General features: G+C 46.9%; 1 protein-coding gene across 3 annotated transcripts in view; it reads left to right on the forward strand.

Annotated features, from left to right (window-relative positions):
- Nucleotides 1-25,695, forward strand: part of LCORL (ligand dependent nuclear receptor corepressor like) — a 605,370-nt gene that overhangs the window by 469,352 nt on the left and 110,323 nt on the right. The gene's annotated exons all lie outside the window — the stretch shown is intronic.

Raw genomic sequence — 25,695 nt, forward strand, 5'->3', positions numbered from 1 at the left:
CCCTAGTCAGGAAGTTTGTATGGTATTCTAACACAGCAGCCCATGGAGGCTTATCATTATTTGTTTTCACAAATCCCTATCCTCTCACAGCACTTTCACTGTAAAAGATTGAAGTATAAGTAAAATGATATTTCATGTAGGGAACAATGATCTGGTTCAGATGCACATTAGGTCAACAAGCAGAAAGCCAAACACAAACTCCCTATCAGTACCATACAGTCAGAAAACATGTAAGAGATTGATATGAGGTACCTTATTCTTGGAGTATTATCACCTCAGGATTGACAAAACTTAGATGGTGTGCAATTAATATAAAAAATATTTTGGCATATTCCAATTTCAAATTAAATGAAACACGAGTTGTATGAATCAATATATATGAAAGTTAAATCTGTTCACTAGAAATATTTTACCCAGCATTTCTGACCACTTTTGAGTCTTCTTCCCCATATCATCCTACATGTATTCTTCAAGATAATAAAGTACTGCGTCCTCACTGTGCCTTGCCCTCCTATCTCACACTTCAGAGAAAAGTGCAATGCCGTCAGCTTCTTCAGTGAAAAAAATACAGCACATCCTGTAAAAATACAATACCAAGCCTGATTCTCCACTTCCGCCTGCCTCTTGTCATTGTATCCCACAAGGGTCATCCTTTAAAGCCCTGTTTCTCGCAGATATTGCTGACATACTCAACTCCCTCAAAGCCAGTTCCTGTGAGAATGATGTCTATATCTTGTCTATCATGAAAACTATCTCCGGGGAGTCTCTCACAGCCCTATTGTCAGTGCCTCCCTCACTCCAGGCATCTTCCCAGAAGCTCTCAATCTAGGCCAGATCCTCCAACTCCTAAAGAAACCTTTACTAGATCCTGTTGACCTAATCAACTACCGAGCCATCACCCATGTACACTTCATTGATAAGATCATGGGAAAGGCAGTCTCCGCTCAACTTCAAGATCACATCAGTGCTAGCCATCTCCTGCATGACTACCAATCTGGCTTCAGATTACACTACAGCATGGAGACTACTACCTTTTTTAATAGATAATGCAGCCGTGACCATAGATGAAGTTGATCCCTGCATCCTGATGTTGCTGGCCCTCTAATCTGACTTCTGTAGTCTACCATTCCAGCATCACCCAGACCTTGGAGTCTTGAAAGATTCACTGGTAATGAGATTCACTGGTTCTCCTACTACATTTCCAATTGACACAGTGGCAGTGCACTTCTGTTCTAAGTTTCCAGCTACGTCTCCTGTAACTCATTAACTGTATGTTAGACCTGTCACCTTTAAGGTGTTGTTCCCCCAAACCTTTTTCCTTCCTCTTTCATTTTTGCTGATCTCGTTTTTACTGGTCTTAGGACTCAGCTAACTAGTGCTAAAATGCATGTACTCACTTCATACAACACGTTAAAATTGGGTTATCCACAATTGGCATATTTAATTTAATTGTAAGTCCCTAATAAAGTGGTACCACATGTGCCCAGGGCCTGTAAATTATATGCTACTGGTGGGCCTGCGGCACTGATTGTGCAACCCCCTTAAGTAGCCCTTTAAACATGTCTCAGGCCTGCCATTGCAGCGTATGTGTATGGTTTTAAACTGTCATTTTGACCTGGCAAGATCAACCTTTTGCCTGTCCCAAAACTTTTTTTTCAATACATATAAGTAAGTTACCCCTACTGTAGGCATCTAACAGCCTACTGGGAAAGGTGCAATGTATTTAAAAAGTAGGACGTGTAATTTTAAGTTTTATATGTCCTGGTAGTGAAAAACTCTTGCATTCATCTTTCACTACTTCAGGGCCTACCTCTCCCATCGGATAACATTAGAATTACCTTGTTACAGTTAGTGAGCTATAATTTTCAAATGGAAGCAGGTAACCAGTTCGTGTTTGGTGTATTTGGAACTGTAATGGAAAATCCTCTCTCACAGTAAAGTCCGATTTTAAATTTTGAAAATACCACTTTTAGAAAGTTGCCATTTTCCCGACTTAGCCATTTAGGGCCTGTAGCCTGTCCCTGGGTCACATGACTTGGGTGTAGCTGAAAGTTGGGCTTTGTGTATTCCTCCTAGAAAGCCACACATAATAGAAAGCTTAGGTGTGCCTGAATGAGCCATCACTGGCAGGATGGGAGAGTGGAGCTGAGCACAGCCCTAGTTACTCCTGAATAGGCCACATCTTGCCTCCAAAAAAGGGCTGCGTACTCCCTATAATTAGTCTGAAACCAGGACAGGGAAGGCAGCTTTCCTGGGGATTAAAGAGCAACCTCTAGAAGCTTCTCCTACTTCCAGAGGAAGGGCACCAGGTATAAATATTGGACCTCAACATCACCTCTTCAGTACTCTTCTGGACATGTGGATACTCTGCCAGGAAGGACTGCTGTGCTGATGAAAGGACTGCCACTGCTGTTATGAATGAACTGATACGCTGCTGTGCTGACCTGCTGCCCTCTTGCCTGGGTGAGAAGGACTGGACCTGCATCTGTTGAACTCAGGACTCCAAAGGGACTCCAAGCCGGCTGGCCTCCTGACTAGAGACTCAGGGAAAGAAAGCTTCAACAACCTTGAACCCAGCACCTGGACTCTGCCAACGGTGAGTCCTATCCTGCAGAGTGGTGCCACCCTAGTCCTGGACCTGAGGAAGTGATCCTGAAGGTGCTCTGCCAGCCCAACTGCGGATCTAGCAGAACTCCTCTGCTGCTCTGCGCAATCCCGAGCAGAACCAACGCATCACCTCTGCTGCGAGGGTACTCCCAACACGAATGACTCTGTATCGACCTTTCAGCCTGCAACAGAATTGCCGTCTGTGCAAAGCTTTTCCTACGTAGGCCTTCGCATCTCTCATTGACGGCAACTTCGATCATAGCCTCAGTTCCTCGGAACCATCACTTCGCCAAGCCCTTATCAATGGGATCCTTTATGGCGACATAGGACCTCGGAAATGACGCAACGCCTCTGCAGTGCGATGCTTCCTCAATGTGGAACCTCACAAAACTCCACTACCAGGACCTAAAGTACTTTGTTCAGCAGGCCTAACTAGGTCCCTGTAGCTGGCCCATGCTCCATCGCTGTCTGCCCAAGCTTGTGACTTTGTCTCAGTCTGGTGCGACCAGATATCTATAGCTGGCGTTTTGTGCTTTTTGGCGCTATTTTCACTGACATTTTTAAACTTGCATATTTCCGGTTCTACTGATTGGATTTTTGTCATTCTATTTTTGTTTTATTTATTAAATAGTACTGTATTTTTCCAAAAAGGGATCCTTCTGAGGTGTTTTCACTGTGTCACTAAAGTGTTGCACATTCACTTTACGCATACTCTGAGTTAAGCCTTTACTGCTCTGTGCCAAGCTACCCAAGGGTTGATCACAGGTTAATTTAGGGTCGCTTGTAAATTCACCCTGACAAGGATGGTGATTCCTGCTTGTATAGGGTTTCACCTCTTCCCCGCCCCCCTCAACCAGCAACTCAATGTTTTACACTGTATGGTTACATTGGACCCTGAACATGGCTCAGCTGCCTTTTCCCTATGTTCTTGGTATACGAATACCACATACATAAATACACAGAGCTAAGGAAAACGTTTCTTTCCATGACACATAGTTTTGGCATACCAGTGTAGACCATGGTAACCACCTTTCTAGGACTGACAAATCCAGTTCTCCCACTTTTTGTGTTCGCTATAGCAGCCAGAGTACCTTTTTCTTTTCCTGTTGTGTTAACCTTGCCAGGGTACTAACAATCTAGTAGTCATTTTAAGGACTGAGCTCGTTCTAGGAACCATAATAAAAAAGTATCCCATAGCAATATTGTTCTCTAATCACAGTTTCATATAACTTCAGGCAAATTATATTCTTTTCTGTGTCCATCTTAAATAGAATTCTAAGGAAATCTACATTGCAGTGCAGGACCCAGAACAAAGTATTATACATTTTCAATCCTTACCTCTAAAGAAACCACATCCCCAATAGGATTTAAATTGTTTACTTATTGACTCTCCTAGTCATTCTCCTGACTGAAGAATGACCACAAAAGTCTACTGTCAAAAGAAATGTACATTCAGAATAATGGCATTGTGCGGCATCTCTTAAAAGAATCACTGCTTAACATCTATCTACAGCGGTTGATTACAGCACTAGCACAGTTGGACTGGCAACTGTTCAACTATGCGGATGATACTCAGCTGGTCTTGCGGATTGAGAGCTCTTTGCAGTCGTGATTGAATGTGCAGAGCATATTGCGGTTCAGAGTACCTGGTTGACAGTTAACTCTTTGAAGATCAATCCAGACAAGACTGCAGTCCTGGCAATCACCAGGAAGGGGTATCCCTGGACTGATGATGTCTGGCCATTGGAACTTGGTTCCCCTACCTGCACTGTTCCCTTAGTTAACCTCTTCAGTGCCCATGACGAGAGAGTCTCGTCATGGAGCACGCTTGCGCTGTGCCCATGACAAGACTATCTCGTCATGAACCCCACCCACTAGTGCAACGCCCAGCACAGGAGGGGGAAAGGGCGTGGCACTGAAGGGGTTAAAAGCCTTGGCATTAAGCTGGACAGTAGCCTGTCAATGCCCAAGCAAGTGGCAGCGGTATGCGGGAGCTGCACAGGTCTCTTGAGACAGCTCCGGAAAAAGTGGTTCCAATTCTTTCCATTTCAACTATATGGCAGTGGTTTCAGCAATGATATTGTCCTGGTTAAACTGTGGACATGCCCTGTACATCGGTCTTCCCAAGCACTTGCTGTGCAAGCTCCAGTTGACAATGAATGATGCAGCTAGGTTGTTACTTAATCTACTGAGATGGGCGCCAGCCTCTCCTCTGCTGCAATATCTTCATTGGTTGCCAGTTAAACAGAGGGCCTGTTTAAGGGCTTATGTATTGCGACATGGCACACCTACTGACCTGCCTATGCTTTAGTAAAGCAACCATGGACGGCAGGGCATTTTTAGTCTTGATATCTCAGGTCTGGAATCAATTGCCAGAAGGTTTGAAGAAAGTGACTGCCCTCCTTCTCTTCCATAAAAGTTTGAAAACTTTCCTATTCAAACAAGCTTGGGAGTAACGAGTTTCATAGCCTTCCGGTAAGTACCAAGAGATCAGTGGTATTTGTGTCGTATATTAGTGCCATTAACATAACACTGCTGACATTCTTTGTCATTCATTCTGATTTTCCTAGGATACATATTTTTTTCTGTGACCATTCAATTAAAAATCAGCTAGTGGTTGTGTCATTATTTGATGACGTTGACATATTTTGTAGTCAGTTGTGTTCCTCTTTTTCATTCTTCCTAATTGAAGACTTGACCTTCAATCTAAAACACACACACAAAATATACTCTACTGCAAAATATATTCTACTTCCAATTTCTTTCAGAGCACTTTCTTGCCAACACCTCATACAGATCTCCAATTTACTTCTACTCTGTTAACCAACATTTGATCCAGCTTCCTCAGTTGATCTCACCCTAACCGTCTCTCATCTCACTCTCCCACCCATCTTCAAACAAAAAATCCCATATCATTCTATAGATGCCTAATATAATCAAGGGTACATTGACATTGCCGTATCACACAGTTCTGATTCTTTCAAAGTCCTTAAACACACCCTATGCACTGTTTTGGAATATCCCTTTTCCCTTCATCTCACTGAAGCCCCACTTAGAGGTATTTATAGTTTTATATGCCTGATCCCTTACGACTTGTGACTAAGCTGCCCGCCCAGCTGGGAACCCAATGATGAAGCATGCCACCAACTAGGTTGGTGGGTGAGGGTTCTTTTAAAAAACCAAAGGGTTTTTCAACATTCCTGTGAATCACAGTGAGTCATTCTTTCTACTTTGGATCTCTCATTGGGTTTCGTCCATGTTATTGTTGTACTACCCCTTCTGAAAAATCCCACTCTACCTCCTGCTACAGACCTGTCTGTTAACAGCATTTTTCATAATAGTGCAGTGTTCATTCTCCAACAGGCTCACTCACTCACTACCTTTCTACTCGCAATCTACTTGGCGCCATCCAAGCCTAATCTGGTCATGCACAGATTCGCAATAAACATTTGTTCTCTTATTTTTTCACTGTGGTAAACTGTTGATGGTGTATTATACACTAGGATTTTACTCATAATAAAAAGTTGATACCAAAACATATCTTAGCTACTAAATACCAACTAAACTTTCAAGATACCTTTCTAAATTCTTCTCCACATCAAGTAAAATAATTGTCATGCTTTATTCCTAATGGACCTGATCCCCATGGAGTCAGGAAATATTTTCGACACTTATGGTAGACACTGCTTTACAGAAGATCTGGTATCTTCACTGGGCTGCTACCTGCTGTGCAACAGTCTTAAATGCAGTTGCTGGTCCCAGATGGTTGTGAGCTAGCACGCGGTCTCTCCTTCATCAGTATGCGCGAGGCTAAAATGCACTAATGTGCATGGTGACCGGCAGAAACTAGAAAGCTCCTGTGTTGAAGGGACGTTCTGTAGCCACCACTTTTCACTTACAACCCTAATATTGTACATTTCGAACATGAATAATTAATGTAGCTACCTAGATAATACAACCAATGCAGTGGTGCAGGTATTTCCTATGGATGTCTCACTTCTTAACAGAACAAAATGTGTAGCCAAATTGATAAATCAGAGTACAATCAGTACTGCTATAGTTATTGGGGCATTGATTCTTCCCTCAAATGTATCAGGGATAAAGCTGAACAACCTCTCACCAATGAGGTTTTGATGGCATGTTTGGATGAATACAAGGAAGTGTGGAGAATTGATTTCATGTCAGCATGGAGGTAGTGAGAAATATTTTATCTGGAGAGACTGAGGCATTGAATACCAATAGAAGATACAATACAAAATACATAACAGAATCAACTAAAATATATGATCTCAGGTGAGAAACGCACTCTAAAAAAAAAAAGATAACAACATCAGAGTTTGGAACTGTGTAAGAAATTGGGTTGTTGGTTGAGAGGTGTGGAACCCCCATTCCAGTAATGACCACAATCCTTGTCAGGGTTAACAACAAAAGTAACTACATTAACGTGATCTTAACCCCCTGGTAGCTTGGCAAAAAGCAGTCAGGCTTTACTTTGAGGCACTGTGTAAAATATGTATGCAGCACACAAACCGTAACAAAGTGAAAACACTACCCAAGGAAAATCCCAGACCAATTTAGAAAAATAGGCTAAATAATTAAAATTACACCAAAGCAACAACAATCCAATCAGTAGAACCCAAGATATTGAATTTCAACTGTTTAGGTAAATGTAGTGCTAAAAGCACAAAGCACCACTTGCAGTCATCTGGTCGTGCAAGAACGGGGGGAGGGTGGGAGTCACAAGTTCAGATCGACCGCGATGGAGTGCACGCAGGGTACAACGACCTGGTTAGTCTAGCTGAAAAAGTTACTTTCTCAAAGTAAAACATGAAGAGTCCAGTTCCTGGTGGAGGGAGCTACGAGGAGCAGTGAGAGTGTCAAGGATAGTCTTTGTTGTAGCACAAAGATATGGTCGGGCGTCGCAGATGGTCGCTGCTGGAGTTTCATATTTTGACAGTCACCGCGGGCTGTCAGTGCTGTAGTGCGAAGTGCAGATCTTGCTTTGCCGGGTGGTACTGTAGCGCAAATAGTCGGGTTTACTGGAGGTTCACATTGATGATCACCGCTGGTGACCGAGTCTCGGTTCAAGCAAAACCGTTCGCAATTGTGATGATCACAAAACTTCAGGATTTCACCTTTCTTTACAGAGGAGTGTTCTCTGATGCCAGCCAAGGGACCAGGACTTGGGTAGGCAGCTCCTGGGGATAAGAGACTCACTCCAGGACAAGTCTCTGGGGCTTATTTCCCTGTAACCCACTCAGAAGGCCAACCAGCTAGCCCTCAGAGTCATTCTAGTGATTCTTGATTTAAGCTTTCTTCCTCAGGCTGCAGGACATTCCTTCGAGCAGCTGCAGTCCTTCTGAGTCCTCCACAGGTCCAGTAGTGATCTGAAGAGGTGGTTCAGGAGGGCCAATATTTATATCTTTGAAGTGGGAGGGATTACCTATACTACTCCCACGTCTGCTTCTAAACAATTCTTCACTTCACCTGTCAAGGCTCCAAGTAGTCTGGGGTGACAGACTGGTGTCAGGTTCCTTTGTGTGTGTGCTGGAGACAGCCCTTTGAAACAGTGGTGTAGGGAATCCCCCACTTTAGCAGCTAAAGCCTGGGGTGCCACTGAAGGTAATAAACTGGTGAACCGGGGCCTTTTGAACATTAATTAGTTGTTTATTGGCCTCTTATGTGTGCAGGTTTGCAGACAAAATACTATAAATGACACTGCTAGGAAATACCATTACAGAGTCTGGGCTTTCAGCTGACATCCACATAGGAAAAAGAAAAAAAAACTAAATCAGTGAAAAGGCAGAGAGAGCAACACAGGAAAATAAGCATAAGAGAGAAAGGTATTAAAGGAAAAGTAAGAATTAGATAAAAAAGATGGGTAGATAGAAAGGGAAAAAAGAATCGGAGGAAAACAGAACGGTTAGGTTATGTTACTTCAGCTTGTATAGCGCGAATACACCAAATGGTCTCTTGGCGCTAGGTAACTGTCCCAGCACGGCTCAGTAAACTTAAAGAGCCAAGTCTTTAACATCTGTCTGAACTTACTATAATTCTTTAATTCTTTATTTGAGGGGCATGGATTTCTAGACACGAGGAGCGGTGACAGAAAACCTGACTCCACCTATCCTAAACCTCTTAAATTGGTGGATCACTAACAGGTGCAAATGGGTGGATCAGAGATCTCTGGTGGGGGAGTACTTGTGGATCTGAGATTTAATAAATGCCGGACTTTTCATGTGTAGGGCTTTGAAAATAGTGTCACATGTTTTGAATGTAGATCTCTGTGCAACTGAGAGCCAGTGAAGGTATTTTGTAACTTTAGAAATAAGGCAATGGTCAGGAAGCTGATAGATCAGCCGAGCAGCCTGGTTTTGGACCAACTGAAGCTTCTGCATAAGATGTTTAGGGAGACCCAAGTAAAGAGAGCTGGAATAGTAGTCCATTCTTGACATGACCTAAGCTAATATGACCTGCACCAAGGCATCAGTATTGAAGAATTTCTTGATCTTCTTAATTCTGCAAAGTTGGAAAAAGCAGGGGGATATCACTGAGCCAAGGGTTACAGGAAGGAAGGAAATGTTAGAGGAAAGATCAAGGAAAGGTGAAATGAAGGATGAAAGGGTGAAATAATGACTGGAGAAAGTGTGAATTGATGGAATGATGGAAAAATGAACAGCTAGATAATAGTGAGTGGACGGATAGTTAGAAGACATATGGACACATGAACATATTGATGGGTGGATGGGTAAAAGATGAATGTATGTATGGGGCAATGGGTGGGTAGATGGAAAGGTGAAGGGATGGACAGATGGATGGATGAATACATGGAAGGATAAATGTATGGATAAATGGAAGTAGGGAGAAAGCAACTCTTCTAAGGGGGGTCGTATTTGTTTGCTTCACACACTCTGTTTGATTAAAGAAATGTTTAAAGTGAGGGGTTTTTAGGGCTCGTGCCTAGTGTTGCAGTGCGCAGCGCGAGACCTCTTGTACGGGGTTTGGAAAGCTACCCACACGCTCGTGCGTGTGGTTTTGCTTTCCCCGTCTGGCATTGGCTTGCGCGTGCTTTTTTTTTTTTTTAAACGGCACGCGACTGGGCAAAGGCAGGACAATGTCCCGCCTTTGAAACGCCCATTTCCGACGGTGGCTAGCACGCGCAGCAGCGCATGTTCGCCTCGCTGCCGCGCTCCCTCCCACCGCTCCTCTGTGGTGCGCGGGCACCACTGGTTTTGAGTCCCGCATCAGTTCCTCTGTGGTGCGCGCGTACCACTGGTTTTTCTAGCCTTTGGATGACTGGTTTCCTGGTGTTGTTTAGAGGGTGTGTGCACTTTTAGAGACTTTATACAGGGTGTCGGCGCTCCCTCTAATAGAACGTTTTAATTAAGTCTTCATTGATCGAAGTTGCAGATTTTGTGAGACAAACATACTGCGGGCTTCTTCCAAGTCACTGTATCTATTCTGTGAACTTACAACAGTTGAGCAATGCATGCGTGCCTTTGTTGATATGTGCATGCCTGTCGTGTGCTCAGAATGACAGTAACCCAGTGTGCATCTGCGATGCGGATTGTCTGCAGGCACGCGCCCACCTCTCCTGCACACTTGCATCTCACTTTTTAGCCTAACCAGACCTGTGCCACCCCACCCGCATTTTATTTTGGGAAAAGCTCAGATCCCTTGCTGCAGGTCTCTCAACTTTCCGGCGGACCCCGCCCCTCCCCTTCTCCCTCTGCAATCTCATAACTAACCATGTGCTTCCCTCTCTTACATTTCCTGGTCAGTTCTCCTCAGTTGGCACTTGCATCCATTTTGCGCCGACCCCTTGTGTATTAAAAATGCAGAACTAGCCCTTCATCATCATGACTGGGGCTATGAGGACAGCTGGTTTGGGGGGGATAGCTGGCCTCGCAGGCCGATCAATCGGACGGATAGATCGCAGCCAGTGCAGGCGGAAGTGTGCAGTTATGAATGAAATTTTACATCTGGTTAGAGGCAAAGGGTTGCTCAGAAGACCCTGGGGAGTGATTGGCAGGGATACAGTTGGCAACTTGATGACATTTTTTGCAGCTTTCCCACTAATTTGCCCTGGTCATTCCTCCTGATGTTCTACAGCAGCACTGGAAGCAGTCATCTGTGGAAATGTTCCTCTTGAAACCAGACTGAAGCTTCATTCTTCCATGTGCGAGTTAATTTGACGCGTTTCCCACCGCTTGGGTCACTTCATCCATCTCCGAGTCACGGAAGGGTCAATAGATGATCGGCAGATTTAATATTGCTATCTGGCGGGTGACTTTATTTAGCTCAAATGATTGCTGAACTTAGGTTTCTGCAGATATCCTACATACTGGCAAGGTATCAGTGGATTGGTGTATATTTTGTGATCTCCTATCACGTACTATGCGACCAATGGAACTGCAGAGTTGTTGAGGACTTAAAGGTGTCATTGTAAAATGTGACGATTAAATGTGACGATTAATGCTTTGGGGATACGAAAGTCAATACGCGCACATTTCCATCCTGCTGGCACCTCTGCTTGATAGGTTGCAAGCTGCCATGGACCTTGAAGGCATCTAAACATCTCGTCTTTGTTGTCAGCTCAAAGGGAACAATGTCAGAAGGCTGCGTACAGTAAAATGTCAATGCAGCCCTTCAGCACAACCAGCTCATGGAGGCTGTCTTATCTATTCAGGCAAATAACAAAAGTTATTAAGATCTGGTGTGGGGGGTGCCCTTGTTGCCTGAGGCAAAGGGATGCCTTCTGAATGTGTGGGAGCCCACAGATTTAACCATACACGGGAGGTTGTGGGTCACACTTGGGCAGACAGTGGCCAAGCGAAATATAGCGCAACTGTGGGGGGCCGCTGCACCACCTACGTTAAAGAAATGGAAGGACGATATGGACTGGTGTATGGTCTGCGAGAAAACTGTATATGTTGCGCGGGGATGCCCCAAAAATGGTTAACTATTTGGACAAAGTGGAATGTGTACGGGGGGGGGATATGTGAACCGCCGGTTGTCTCATCCCCAGAAGACCACTGTACAGTGTGAACTACAATGTATATAATGTGACTCTGCCTACTACGTTGAACAGTATGTACTGCCGCATGTATAAACTGATGCAAGTATACCATGTGAGGAACGGAACTGTATAACATGACCAAGGTTTCTTTATGTTAAATAAACAGAATTAAAAAAAAAAAAAGTTATTAAGATCCCGCTAATGGGGCTTAATCTGAAGAAACCATTCACACCGTACTCCCAGTAGGGTGTATGTTTGTGTGCGCATATTTAATCTATTAAAAATACCTGCATGTATGGTATGACACACACCCATTTCTCGATCTCACTATGTGAGCAATGTATGTAATGAATACAATATGTAGCTATATAACACATTTCCTCAAATTTACAGGGCTATGTTTTGCTGTGGCCGTTGTATTTGACATCATTGGGACTACGAGATACAGCTATCTTCAAAAACAAAATAGACAGATTAGTACCTATGCCTACACCTTTCACTCTACTTACATTATTTTTGTTAGGGTGCAAACCTAGTTGTCAGATAAGCAAGGGACGTGTATGCCAAGATGTTTGTGAATTTATATTCAAAATATGAGACTAGCACCCTTCACGCGAGTTTGAGCTATTGACATTGCAAATAACAATGCCTTTTATTTTTTGTTTTTGTTTTAAAAACATAAATACAAGGCATTGTCATTTACAATGCCAATAGCTTAAACTAGCGTAAATGCGAGACCTATAGCATTGCAAATGCTTGTTGAATGTTCTGGCTACTCCTTTGAAAATGGCTACTAGATTGTTAGTACCCTGACAAGGTTAACACAACAGGAAAAGAAAAAGGTGCTCTGGCTGCTAAATCGAACACAAAAAGAGGGAGAACTGGATTTGTGTTCGTGGGTGTGAGCAGGCTGATGCTTTCTACGGCAAGGAGCTAGGGTTTACGTTTTCGTGTATGACTGAGATCTTGTAATGGAAGAAGTCCGCCAGGGTGTCTACAGTTCTTGGGAGGGGCTGATGTCGTTCTTGGTTCAATTGGGTTGGAGAACTCCTCACGATGGCAAAGAACTCCTTGCTGCAGTTTGTGCTGGCTTCTATGCAGTCTGCTAGGTTATTCTTTTCAGTGGTACCAGTTGAGTGCTGTCTGAAGGTGGTGTGGTCTCCCATTTCTTTGCTGGTTCACCACTTCCTTCAGTGGCATAGCTGGGGGTGGGGGGGGCGGTGGGGGCGGTCCGCTCCAGGCGGCACTATTTTGGGGGCGGACAAAGGCATTCAGATAAGGCTCGGCTTGCTTTCGTGGACGTTCAGGGACGGGCAGAGAAGGAATAGGACTCGGGCAATGTCCTCTTCTTTTTTTGTGCTGGCAGCTGTCCCCCCCATCCTTCCTATTATTCCCTCTCTTTCTGTCTTGCTCCTCAGTTACTGAAAACCGTAACTTGAAGAAACGGTTCACAACCTCTTTCCTTCTTTCATTTAGTTGCTTCCCTGTGAATTGGATCTAAAAAAGAAAAACACTCTTGCGGGAAATGCCCTTTTTCTGACATTTTTCTATTCCAAAGTGCAGCGGGATGGAGAGAAATAGAAGGTTTTAAATATGAAAAATAAATACTTAACTAAATAAAGCAAGACAGAGTGGTTGCAAAGTGGCCAGATTGGTTTTATTCACATCCAAACACATCAGCCTCACTTTACAGACTTTGCAGTGAAGCGCTACTTTTGTTTTCTCGTCTTTCTTTGAACAGCATTGTTGTCCCCAGGTGGGGAAGTGCACCATTCCAGGAGGTACTGCAATACCTGGTTGATGGATGGATTGGAAAACAAAATGTGTACCATGGCTCTGTTTATGGATGTGGTCTTTTAAACCATACTGCTTACGTTTATTAAGGATATAAGCAATGGACATTCAGACGGTTCCCTTCAGGGCCCTGTAGTCATGTCCTTAACTTTTCAGGTAAAACCACTCGCTGATCTCTGAATAGTGAGTGAGGGATTGTTTAGGTAACCATGTTGTGTCTGCTTACATTTCACATGCTTTACTTAATCTTGCATTCCCTATGAGTGTTTGCTTTTACTTTTTTTTTTTAGGCAGCATATTACTCTTATCAAGTGCATAATTTGAATTGACCCACATCCAAGTGTTTATAGTGGGCACAATTAGGTTGTAGCTGAAGGCAGTGCGAGTTTCTCTCAGTGGGGCAGTATGGTGTTCAGTGGAGGAGAGGATGTGGCACTATGGCCAGAGCTGTCGAATTTGGAACTGGGGAACTGGGTTCAGCCTTCATGACCAGTCCACCAGACCACTCTACTGAGGGAGCATATTCCCATGCTAGACCTTACAAGGCCCCACTAGACCTTAGAAGGCTTGATGTCTTAGCACAAGCAGGTGTACCCTAGTGGTGTCAATTGTGAGTTAACCTTGAAGGCCTGTCCACCACAATCCATACTGAAGTTCATCTCCAGTCTTGCGGGCAGGCCTACGAAGCAGCACACCCTAGAGCAACAGTGATCCAGTCACTGTGACTCTGTCACTGAGGTCACATGAACCTTGAGCAGGTTAGGGCGGTGCAAACGGTGTGACCGCACTGGGTACCTATTTCGGGTGGGTGCGTAGTGTTTGCAAGTATATTATGGTTTAAAAAAAACTTGCTGCCACCTTCCTAGCCTCCAGCAATTTTCATAAACAATAAAAATGTCATGATAACTTCGGTGATTAATGTTCTTCCTAGAGAGAGATCCGAGTTTTGTCTAGTGGAAGGGTTGACTCCTGCACTTGGGCCCCTGACACAGCTCCTTCAGAGCCAGGCTTGTGAGGTGACTACACTCTCTTCCTGCCTCTGAGGGATGCAGCAGAGGGTCTGATAATCTCATATTGCAATAATCAGAACTTGTTTTTCACTTAGCACATTGTAGTAGTAGTGAAATTAGGCTTAAAGTCAATGAAGCTGGGCTTCAGGGGGTCTCTCGGAAAAAAGCGCTAGTTGCTCGGCCTTTCGTATCTCACAACGATTTTTACTGATTGAAAGTAGCTCTCACTGCAGAAAATTTTGGAGCCCCCAGTTCATAATACATTCCAATCAACTGTATCAAAAGCAAAGTTAAAATCCACAAAGCAGACAGCAAAACTATCTGCCGAAGTTTCTTTGTGCATGATATAATTCAAAGCAAAAATGTTCTGCAGAGTGATTTAGTTAGCTTGAGCAAATACTAACTTGCTCTAGTGGAGTTTTCTATAAGTGACCCTGGAAGGTGTTCACCAGTGTGTTTAGTATTACCCTAGCAAATGTTTTGGAGGAAGACAAGCAAGAAAATTAAGTGATATGGTGCTTGAAAATTTGAATTCCCTTTTCTGGTGTCACCTACAGATAGCTTTTACCTGCCTCTTTGCAAAAGACCTCTTGTGGATTATACCAAAACTTACAGTGGGCTTAGAGCCAGGCCATTTTTTACCACTGGCTTTCTTGTCACTCTCATTTCCTTGCTTCTTATATGATTGCTTTCTTTCCTCTTCTTTTGCTTCTTTACCATCCTTTTCATTGGATGGCTTGTATCCTTCCACTGCTCCCAATTAGAAACGAAGTTTTTCTTTAATTTCTGCACTCCATTAGATGCATGCGTTTTCTTGCTCTCTCCCTTGTTTGCTGCTTCTCCACTCAATATCCTGTCACCATCCTACTTGTGTGCTCTGTGTTGCTGCCTTCTGCCCCCAACCCCAGCTCATCTATTGCTTCCCTCAACGCAGCTTTTTTGTTTTTCATTTTGTTCCTCCACCATCTGCTTCAAGCTCCTGCGTTGACTACTGCCCTTTCTGCTCCCCTGGACACCCATTTAATGAGCTACTCCTCTATTCGTTCCCTATCTGTCTCGTTAAACTGGTATTAAAAAAAGAAAAATGCTTTCTCTTTTTTAGAGGGACTTGCAGTTGTCATTTGCTCTCGGGTCCACTCAATTTTTAGAAAGGGATTTTGTGAATTGAATGTTTAAATACATTTTCTTAATTTACCATGCAAGGTGCTGTCCACCATCTTGGAACAGAAAAAAAACGCAGTTGAAATATGCCATATATGTGCACCTGCAAGGTGCCAATGCTTGTTTTAACATTTGACGAATTAAAGCGCCCTTCCAACTCTTGGGGCTCCCTCCTAAGTCTGTAACAAAATGAAATAGATGGCAAATAAATGTTTGGAATTTCACTAGTTCCAAGTGCCAGTTAGACCGGAAATGTTTTAGAATTTCCTCAATCTGAGTAACAGATTCTCTGACATCCATTAAGGCCATGTTCTCTATGCAGAGAGTAAGTCTTATAGTTGAACACTTCGTATTGCTTATCCAGATTACCATCTGCCATGAAATTCCAAAATCCTTTAACATATTTTTTGAAAATAATAAATTCCATGCACTACCAAGCCTTCTTTTTAAAATCGATCTTCTTTCTTCTCGCTAATGACAAACTTTTTTGCAGGCTTTTATATTGCCCTAATGCATTCTCAAACTGTTGTAAGGCTCTTCTTACCAACCTTCCTTCACATTTATATGTGGTATCAAATCTAAACTTGGAGTAAAGCCTCCAGTATTTAGTGCCACTTTAATTAATTCAACAATTTCGTTAATATTTCTTTCCTAGTCCACCAGTGCTCCAAAGTCACATGCATTTAAACTCATTACATAGGTTATAAGGGCTACCTTGACAAATGGTTACATATTGTACCTCCACAATACCTAAGTTCCGTGGTTTCTGTATGAAATCCTTCTCTCAGCCCTGTACTATTCCCAATAAGTTGACAGACAGTAAGGTTACTATGGCTCTAATTGCAGAATGATCACTACCATCCCGGACCAGAATCTCAAAACTTTTGATGTACTTGCAGAGCACCCGTCTTTCACTATACATGTACATGTAATAATATACTTTATTGATGGTTGATCCTCTAGAACATGGTTGTTTCGAACATAAGAAAGGACAACTACAAAGAATTTTACCTCAGTTGGAGGAGCAATGATATTCATGCTCAGAGTTGGACATTACATTATCATTATGAATAATGTTATCTAGAGCATCAGAGATGGTAACATTCTCTACTACTTTTGCATTTAGGTCCCCACCCCAAAAAAATACAATGTTCGAGTAGGATGCACAATGTTTTTACATGTAATATTCTAGTTATGCCATCAATACCAAGGGAAAAACAACAAAGTGATGGAAGGAATGCTTGAATTAATCTCAGCCAGTGGCGATCTCTCTGAGTTCCATTCCAGACCATTGTTTTTCACCCACTGTGCCACTCTAGACGGACACCCACCTTGTGCAAATCCGCCTTATTCCTGCTCCAATAGGAACAGTGCAGCCCGAACTGCCAGGCAAGGTCCTCTCCAGATAGGAATTCAAGTAACCCAAGACCAGTTTCGACCTGCTTAGGTCTCATCAGTGAGGTAAAGCTTGAGTCCTATGGCCCAGTGTACACTGGACCCACTTCTGGACATACTTGTTGCACTCCTGGTCAGAGTCACTGCTCTCCCCCCACGCAGCGTTACCGTTAAGGCTCTGCCCCCAGCACCAGCTTGAGCCCATCAGGTAGATGTTCGAGGCCCTCCACCCACTGGCTCCTGCCTGCGCCTCATCCCTGGTGGTCTAGTGGAAGAGTACCCTGCTCTTCTGCTATTTGTTCTGTTCTGTGTCACTCTTTTCATGTTTGCCTTTTCTCTTGTTTTTGTCGCTTTCTCTCTAACTTTTTTCTCTCTATTCTGCTTCTGTTTCTTTGCTTTTTCCTCCCGTTTTTGACTCTTTCTCTATGTTTTATTTCTCCATTGTGCCTCTGTTTCTCTTCCTTTTTCCTCTTGTTTTTGGCTCTTTCTCTGTGCCTTCTCTCCTCTATTGTTCCTCTGCTGTTTTGGCCTGTTCGCTTTGTCTCTTTTCTGTCTATTTTCCTCTTGCGCTACCTCTTACCGTGCTTCACGTTGCTGCTGCCCCAGCGAACCCCCACCAGCATGTCGTTCTCGCCTCCCAGCTGACCGCCCTCCCCCCAACTCAATGGCGGCCGCTGCGCTGGTGCGTCAAATCCAAGCCCGACCGCGACCAGCACCAGGGACCCTGATCCCTCGACGCCCCGCCATTACGACCCTAGCACTTTCCATGCACTCAACCCCGGATGCAACAACTGCCAGCTCTCTATGACGAGCAACACTCCCGGCCTGATCTCCTGCCGATACTGCTGCCGCACCTTCACCCTCCTCCGGACCCCAGCATTAGCCTTCAGCCCACCTGATGCCAGTGCACACAAACCACTGGATTGCATCCTCCTCGATGTACGCTCTCTGCACAGACACTCTGTAGAAATCTAGGACCTCCTCAACACCCACACGCCCGATGTCACCTTCCTCACAGAGACCTGGACCAATGGCAGCTCCGCAACCGACATCCCAACCACCATCTCTGACGAACACAAGATCCTGAGACAAGACCGCCCCAACCAGCCAGGAGGAGGCCTCGCCATCGTTCGCAAAAGCTCCATCTGATTGACAACCACCAATTCGGACGACCCCCCCCCCCCCCCCCACTTCCAGATCCAGCCCAACCCCAGAATGACGCTCTGCGGAACACTCTCCTACAGACCGCCTGAATCCGGCACCCACTTCACCAACGTCATCGGTGACCACATCACACCCCATTCTTTTTGTAAAATGTTTGATTATCATCATATATCAATCAAAAGCAATTCAAACATGAGCTTCCGCTCGCATATACCTTCCCTAATACACATGTCTCCCTATACGGTCTCTCCGTTAATCCACGGATACAATTGGTAGTGCTCAATACCATACTGGAAGACAGTTCGGTGGTCCACTAACAAGGCCCACCATCACATTTCTATAGCAAGGCACAATGTGATAAAGGGCAATAAAAGGTATTATATTCGGAAGCTCTGGAGCATAGTAAAGAAAATGAGCACGAAATCATAAACCCTATAGCATGCAACAATCCCTCCTCCCTCCCACCAACCCCATCCCACAACTCCCCCGGCATGACGTGATAGCTTGAGACATAACAGGGCATTCAGCTCAGTGTCCACAACACAATAATCCTGCAACTGAAAGGTACACATCAAACTTTCATAACATAGGACAGTTGGTAGGCTAATAGAGGTATCATCCATTCTCCAACACCGTTCTAAACAAGTAGTGAGGAGGGCAGGTCGTGCGAGTCACTAAGCACAGAGTCCACATCAGTATCGGAGTCTGTGGGTTTTAGCAGCTCCGTTAAGGCTCCCCAGGCACAGGCAGTCCATTGCTTTGTCGCTATGAGCTCAAGCAGCTGCTTGCAGTCGGATAACCGCCTCACACTCTGCCCACCGAATAAATTCAGCCTTCCACCTCTGCAATCTCGGCCCCCGCTGAGCCTTCCAATGAGCAGTAATTTCCCTTTTGGCCAGGAACAGCCCCAGGTCTATAAATTTACTAGTTATTTTTGTCTTAGAAGTATGGGGGAATCAATGTAATAAACATGGACCTATACCAAATTCAGTATCCCTCTTCCTAACATCACAAAGTATTGTCCACACTTCCCGCCAATAAAGCCCAATCTGGGGGCAGTCCCACATCATATGGCAGAAATCTGCTCCCTCTCCGTTGCAGCGGGGGCAGGGTGCTGCAAGTGTTTTAAAATATTGTTTAATTTTGACTGGGGTGAGATAAGCTCTGTGCAAAATAAAAAATTGAATCTGTTGAAATCGGGCGTTCATGGAGCATTTCCATGGGCGCTCAAGCAATTCAGCCCAGACTTTGTCAGGAATTTCCCCTTCCATGTCCTCCTCCCATTGTTGCTTCAACCTCAGAAGGGAGGGCAACTTTTCATAAGTCATCCGGCTATATAAACAAGTAACAGCTTTAATGGTACCAGTCGCCAGCACCACGTACTGGCAAGCCATTGATGTCTTCGGTTCAGACAGCCCCCCTTTCCATTGCCGCTGAAAAGCCTACACCATGGCCGCATGCAGCAGATAATCTCCGCGAGGGAGATCAAAGCGCTCACGAATGGCCTCAAAAGGCATCAGAACGTTATCTTCATACAAATCTCCCACTGTCAATCCCGAAGCACACCACCCCGTTAGCGCCGACCAGTTGCCCCCATGAGGCAATTGCTGGCACATCAACAACGGGATCTCTGGAGCGTACGGGTAGGCGATCCCCGCCCGTTGGTGGCTCCTATTCCAGCACAACCGAAAAGTCTGCACGTCCCCAGGGAGATCCCCCAAGGCGAAGCGGCTGTTATAAAATAATCCCAGATAGCAAGGAGGCAGGAATCCGCCCCCGCAGCATCTCCCACTCTCCGGAACTCCCGAGCCACCGCTTGAGTAAGCCATTGCAGCTGGGCCGCCAAGTAATAAGACTGAAGTCCGGAACTGCTAGACCTCCCTCCCCCGTGGACGTAGCAGAGTGTGCAATGCTACACGTCGCCTGCCGGAGAGCCAGAGAAACCCAGTTACCATTTGTTGAAGCCACTTAAAAGTCGATGCAGGGAGCCAAACAGGAAGCGTCCGAAAATAATATCAGTGCCACCATCTTGAGGAGCGCCACCCGCCCTATTAGGGACAGCGGCAATGTCTGCCAAAAGTCCATACTGCCATGGAGACCCCGTATAGCCCTGCCAATATTACCCTCCACCAGATCTTTCTGCTTATGGTAGACACGTGTCCCCAGATACGTTATACAGGTATACTCCCAGTTTACAGCCTCCGTAGATCTAAGACCCTCAACTGTCTTGGAGGTGGGGGAACAGGCACGATTTTGTCCAGTTCACTCCCAGACCTACCATTTCTTCAATATGTTGAAGCAGGCGCTTAGCTCCCAGTAAAGCCTCCTGGGTGTCGGCTAGGAAGAGGAAGAGGTCGTACGCGTAAAGGGCAATATAATGGGTATCGTCATGCACCTGGAGCCCCCTGAACCACTTCCGTGTTCGGGCCTGGGCCGCCAGTGGCTCTATGGCCAGTGCAAATAATAGCGGGGATGGAGGACACCCTTGACGAGTCCCTCTACGCACCGCACAGGGAGCCGATATCAGACCGCCAGACTTAGTTCTAGCCGTGGAGTCCCTATATAGCAAAGCCGTCCAGGTCACAAACCTCTCCCCCAATCCAAAGGCACGCAGTACCTGAAATAAATAAGGCCACTCCAGGCTGTCAAAGGCTTTTTCGATATCAACCGAGAATATGGCAGCAGTATGTGACAAGTCTGTATCGGCCTCTAAAACACGGAGCAGGCGACGAACGTTGCCCGCTGTATTCCGTTTGGTTATAAACCCCACCTGATCCACATGTACTAGGCAGGTCATATACAGCAAGAGACGAGTGGCTAGTATCCGACTTAAGATCTTATAGTCGGTGGTAAGCATGGAGAGGGGACGGTAGGTGGTCCTGTCCGAGGGGGGGCCTCCCAGGCTTCAATAGAGGTATGATAAGCGCCTCACGCATCGTGGCAGGAAGCCGGCCCACCCTCCGTGAACCATTATAGAGGGCCACTAACCTAGGGGCCAACAGATCAACATAAGATGCATAAAATTCGATCGGCAAACCATCCACCCCTGGAGTCTTCTTCTGCGCCATATACTTCCCACAATGTGATGTCTTGACCCAACAGATCTGCTTCCGCTTTGGCAAGGGCCGGTAAATCCGCCTCTGCTAAAAACCCCTCTAGACAATCCTCGTCCAAGGAGACTTTACTGCAATTAAGTTCCTCATAATAGTCCGAGAAAAGGCGATTAATGCCCTGCTGAGTGTAGCATACATTCCCCACTGGATCGCAGAGTGCCAAAATAGGGACCACCTGCCTCACGGGGTTCGCTAGCCACGCCAGCAACGCGCCAGATTTGTCGCGCTCTGCGTGGGTGCGTACCATATACCTCTTATAATCATAATATCGCAGCTTCTCAACCCCCACTGCCACCGCCTCCCGGGCCGCTAACAGCTCCTCCTGCCTAGCTGGATGTTCTGGGCGATCACGCTCCAAGTCTCGCAAGCGCTGGTCTGCGGTGTCCATCTCCTGGAGGAGAACTTTTCGTACCCCAATCATATTAGCAATACGAGTCCCCTCACCACCACTTTAAAAGCGTCCCACTCCACTGCCAGTGAGGACGCTGTACCTGCATTCTCCTGAAAATACTGGATCATCCCAGTTCCTATCGCATCCTGGAAGACCGGGTCCTCCAGTAGCTCCGGATTTAATCGCCATGTCGGGATCGCCTGGTGTGGTGGGGCCCAATGAAGTCTCAGCAACAGGGGATTATGATCCGAGAGTGTTCTGGTCAGGTATTCACTGTGCTGGACCGCCGTGTGTATGTCAGGGGAACAAAGTATCGCATCTAATCTAACGTGCAACTCATGGTGCGCGGAGAAGTCTCGCTCATGTGGGTGGTGCTCCCTCCAGGTATCCAACAACCCCCAATTCGATTGCCATGTACTTCGAGCCCTAGCGATCTTATTCATTGGTGCTACAGGAAGAGGTGGGTGAAACCTGTCAAGGGCGACATCCGTAATGGAATTAAAGTCACCTCCCAGCATCACTGTACCAGACAAGTAGGACGCCAGCGTCCCCAACAATAAAGTAAAAAAGGCCTGGTGCTCAGTATTAGGAGCATAGATACTGCCCAGCGTAATGTCCCTCCCATCAAGTCTACCCTGTACCAGTACATTACGCCCTTCTGGATCTCCAATGTGCTGCACAGGTTGAAAGGGGACCCCAGCTCTGACCCACACCAAGACTCCTCGTGCAAAGGCAGAATACGAGGTATGAAAAACCTGACCTCTCCATCTGCGCTGCAGTGCAAGACCTTCTGAGCCCGTAATATGTGTTTCCTGGAGGAAAGCTACCTGAACCCCCCTCCACACCAGATATGTATGGTTCTTATGCCGACGGCTCATAGTGTGCAAGCCCCTAACGTTCCACGATATGCACTTTAAATCATTCAGTGACCCCATGGTATATGGTATGTCCAGTGTCCCACCAATAAAGTACAAGCGTCATGCCAGAGCACCTGATGAACATTCCCAAACTCCCAAACCAGCCTCCCAAGGACAGTTACCTTAAAACTAGTTCCCATCCAAACAATAAAAAGTAGCAACTAAGCAAAGTCCTCTGACTACTTCAGAGGCAAGGGTGGACGCAGCTGCCCCAGGACGAGCTCTGCAAACAAACAGAAGGCACCAACCGCATATAAACATAAAACCTTCTGAAGGACTGCGCACCCAGCGCACAAGCAATTCCTTTCAGAGAGTCACAAGAATTTCCCAACCTCCCCACAGTAGAGTCATATTATATCATCCACACTCTGGGACGTTACCACTGGGAGCCTTGCACTACTAGTAGTAGAAGTGTCCGAGTCATTATCTGCAGAGTCCCTGGTAGAGCCTGCCTCATCTTCCGGCGGGGGCGGACTGGCGGAACCCAACACCGATTCCACTGGCCGTAGAGCGGCGGCCCGCTCTAGTTCAGTCTGCGTCGTGGAGGGTTTCATCCGGGCTCTCCGCCGCAGCCGCCGAGACCCACGCACTCCAGTCAAACCGCCTCTGGGCGCAGATCCCCCATGCCTGGCCGTGGCTGTCAGACCACCTTTATACTCCTCCAACCAGTCCCAGGCCTCCACCGAGGAGTTAAAAAAGTGGGAGGTATTGTCAACAACAATTTGTAACCGTGCCGGAAACAAGAGGGAGTACTGCAAGCCCTCCTCCCTCAACGCTTTTTTGACCTCCAGGTAAAAAGCTCGCTTTTGCTGGACCTCCAGGGAGTAATCCGGGAACAGTGTGACTCTGCCGTTATCCACAGTGAAGGGGCCCGCCGTTCTCGCCCTTTGAAGAAATAGATCCCGGTCACGATAATGTAGCAGGCGAGCAATCACTGGCTTCGGTGGTCTGCCCGGCCCGAGTGGCTTAGCCGGGACCCTATGAGCTTGCTCCAAAGTGTAAAAGACAGATGGGCCCTCCGGGGCCACCACAGTCTTAAGCCAGGTCTCTAAGTACGCCACCATGTCGGTCCCCTCCACTCCTTCCTGCAGCCCAACCACACGGACGTTGTTCCTCCAGTGTGTGCCTTCCGCATCTTCGGCTCTGCGTTCCAGGGAGTTCACTCTATCCGTAAGAGCATGCAGCTGTTGGGCCGTGTCCTTATGGGCTGGGAGCAATTCCGCTATGCTGGTTTCAGTGTCCTTGACACTCCCCGCTAGCTTCTTGTGTTCATCTCGGAGGAGCCCTAGCCCAACCGCCACCGTATTAATGTCCTGGTGGAAGGTGGCTTTAGTATCTGTTATGGCTGCTAGGATTTCTTTGAGCTGCCGTTGGATAGGGTCCCCAGGGGCCATCTGCGACCGTTCAGGTGCTCCATCCTCAGGGTCCTGCCCCATACCAGCGGCCTTGGCTTTGGGCTTACCCATGACAGCAAACCAGTCCCCAACCAAAGGCGCCCCTGGTCTTCAGGCCGATAGTCCCTGGACTGGAAAGGCCCTGCTACTCCCCGCGCCGCTCACCGCCAGCTAGGAGGTCCCAGAGATAGCCCCACAGGCTCCCTCAGGGCACCGCAACTAGTATAACGGACCCTCTGATCTCGGAGGAGGCAGATTCGCACTGTCCTCAGTCCACAGCCAGGCCTCACAGGACTCCGTTCCGCACCCAGTCCCAGATAAGTGTAGAAGCACAGGAAGTGCTCAATCAGGGCGATCTTGGCTCCAGCACCCCCATATCACCAGGAGCCACAGCTAGGGAGAAACGCAAACCACCCTGCGGAGGCTTCACTGCCAACTCCGGGCACCAGCGGCAACCATCCAGAGCCCAGCAAGATCCAAAATGGCAGTAGATCCACGTGGGCCCCAGGAGCCTCAGTCTTCAGTCCAACCTCGGTAGGACCGGCTGGCACTCACCACCGGGGCACCGACTGGACTCCAGCCAGCTAACCCGCAATATGGGCCATCCGGGTCACCAGGTGCGTCACGCCGCCCCTTCGGCAATAACCTCACGGGGCCGATGGTCCCAGCGCTCCGCTGTAATTCACCCACCTTCACTGGGCAAGCGTTAGTTGTCTGCAGGGTTTCAGCGTGGTCGCGGGGAAGATCTGCCGCCCTTCCATTGCTCATACCGCCCCAGCATCTCGGCCGCAGCACCTCGAGCCCATAAGTCAGCCCGCGACCGGGGAATCGCGTAGTTGCGCAGCCGTCCACGCACGCCACAGGATATCGCTGCCAGAGCCCTTCGCGCCCGGGGAACCAGGGACAGCCGCCGCCTTGCCCACACCGCAGCGTCCGCAGCGAGGATCGCTTGAGCGCTGCCGGTGACCACCGTCCAACGTTAGCGGGCAGCCAGGTGTGGCACCACAGCCTCGGTCAGCGTTTATTGCAGAATTTATGTGCGGCTGGTGCGGAGCTCCTCGCTCACGCATCTGCCATGGGTCCCAGGCAAGCCACGCCCCTCAACCACATCACACCCCATGCCCTCTTCTCTACGGACTACATACTACTCATATACCTGAACTTCCACCTGGACAACCACAGCGATACCAACACCACTGTCCTCCTGGAGAACCTCACCGACAAAGGACTATTACAACTGGTCTCCACCCCACTCACACAGCAGGACACACACTCGACCCCATCTTCGCCGGAGGAAACAACATTTGCTTCAATCATACCACAGAACTGCTCTGGACCGACCACCACTACATCCCTTTCTCCTTTATGAAACCCATCACACCCAAGCCCACGCGCCGCCTCCCACGCAGAACCTGGAACAAAGTCTCAGAAGAACTCCTCACCTCCGCCCTCACCTGCACTCCACCCCCTACTACGACAGACGCCAACACAGCGGCAAAGAACCTCCACCAATGGATCTCCAACTGCACCAACACTCTCGCCCCCCTTCAGAACACCACAAGATGACACAACAAGAAAGCCAACTGGTTCACCACGGAACTCCGAGAATTCAAGCGCTCCTTCCGATGACTGGAGAAGACGTGGAGAAACAGCAGAACCCTGGAAGCATGCGCCGCCTACAAAACAGCCATCACAGCACACCACCAACTCATCACATCAACAAAGAAAAA

This window comes from Triturus cristatus, chromosome 2_2, assembly GCF_964204655.1.
Source record: "Triturus cristatus chromosome 2_2, aTriCri1.1, whole genome shotgun sequence".
Taxonomy (NCBI): Eukaryota; Metazoa; Chordata; class Amphibia; order Caudata; family Salamandridae; genus Triturus; species Triturus cristatus.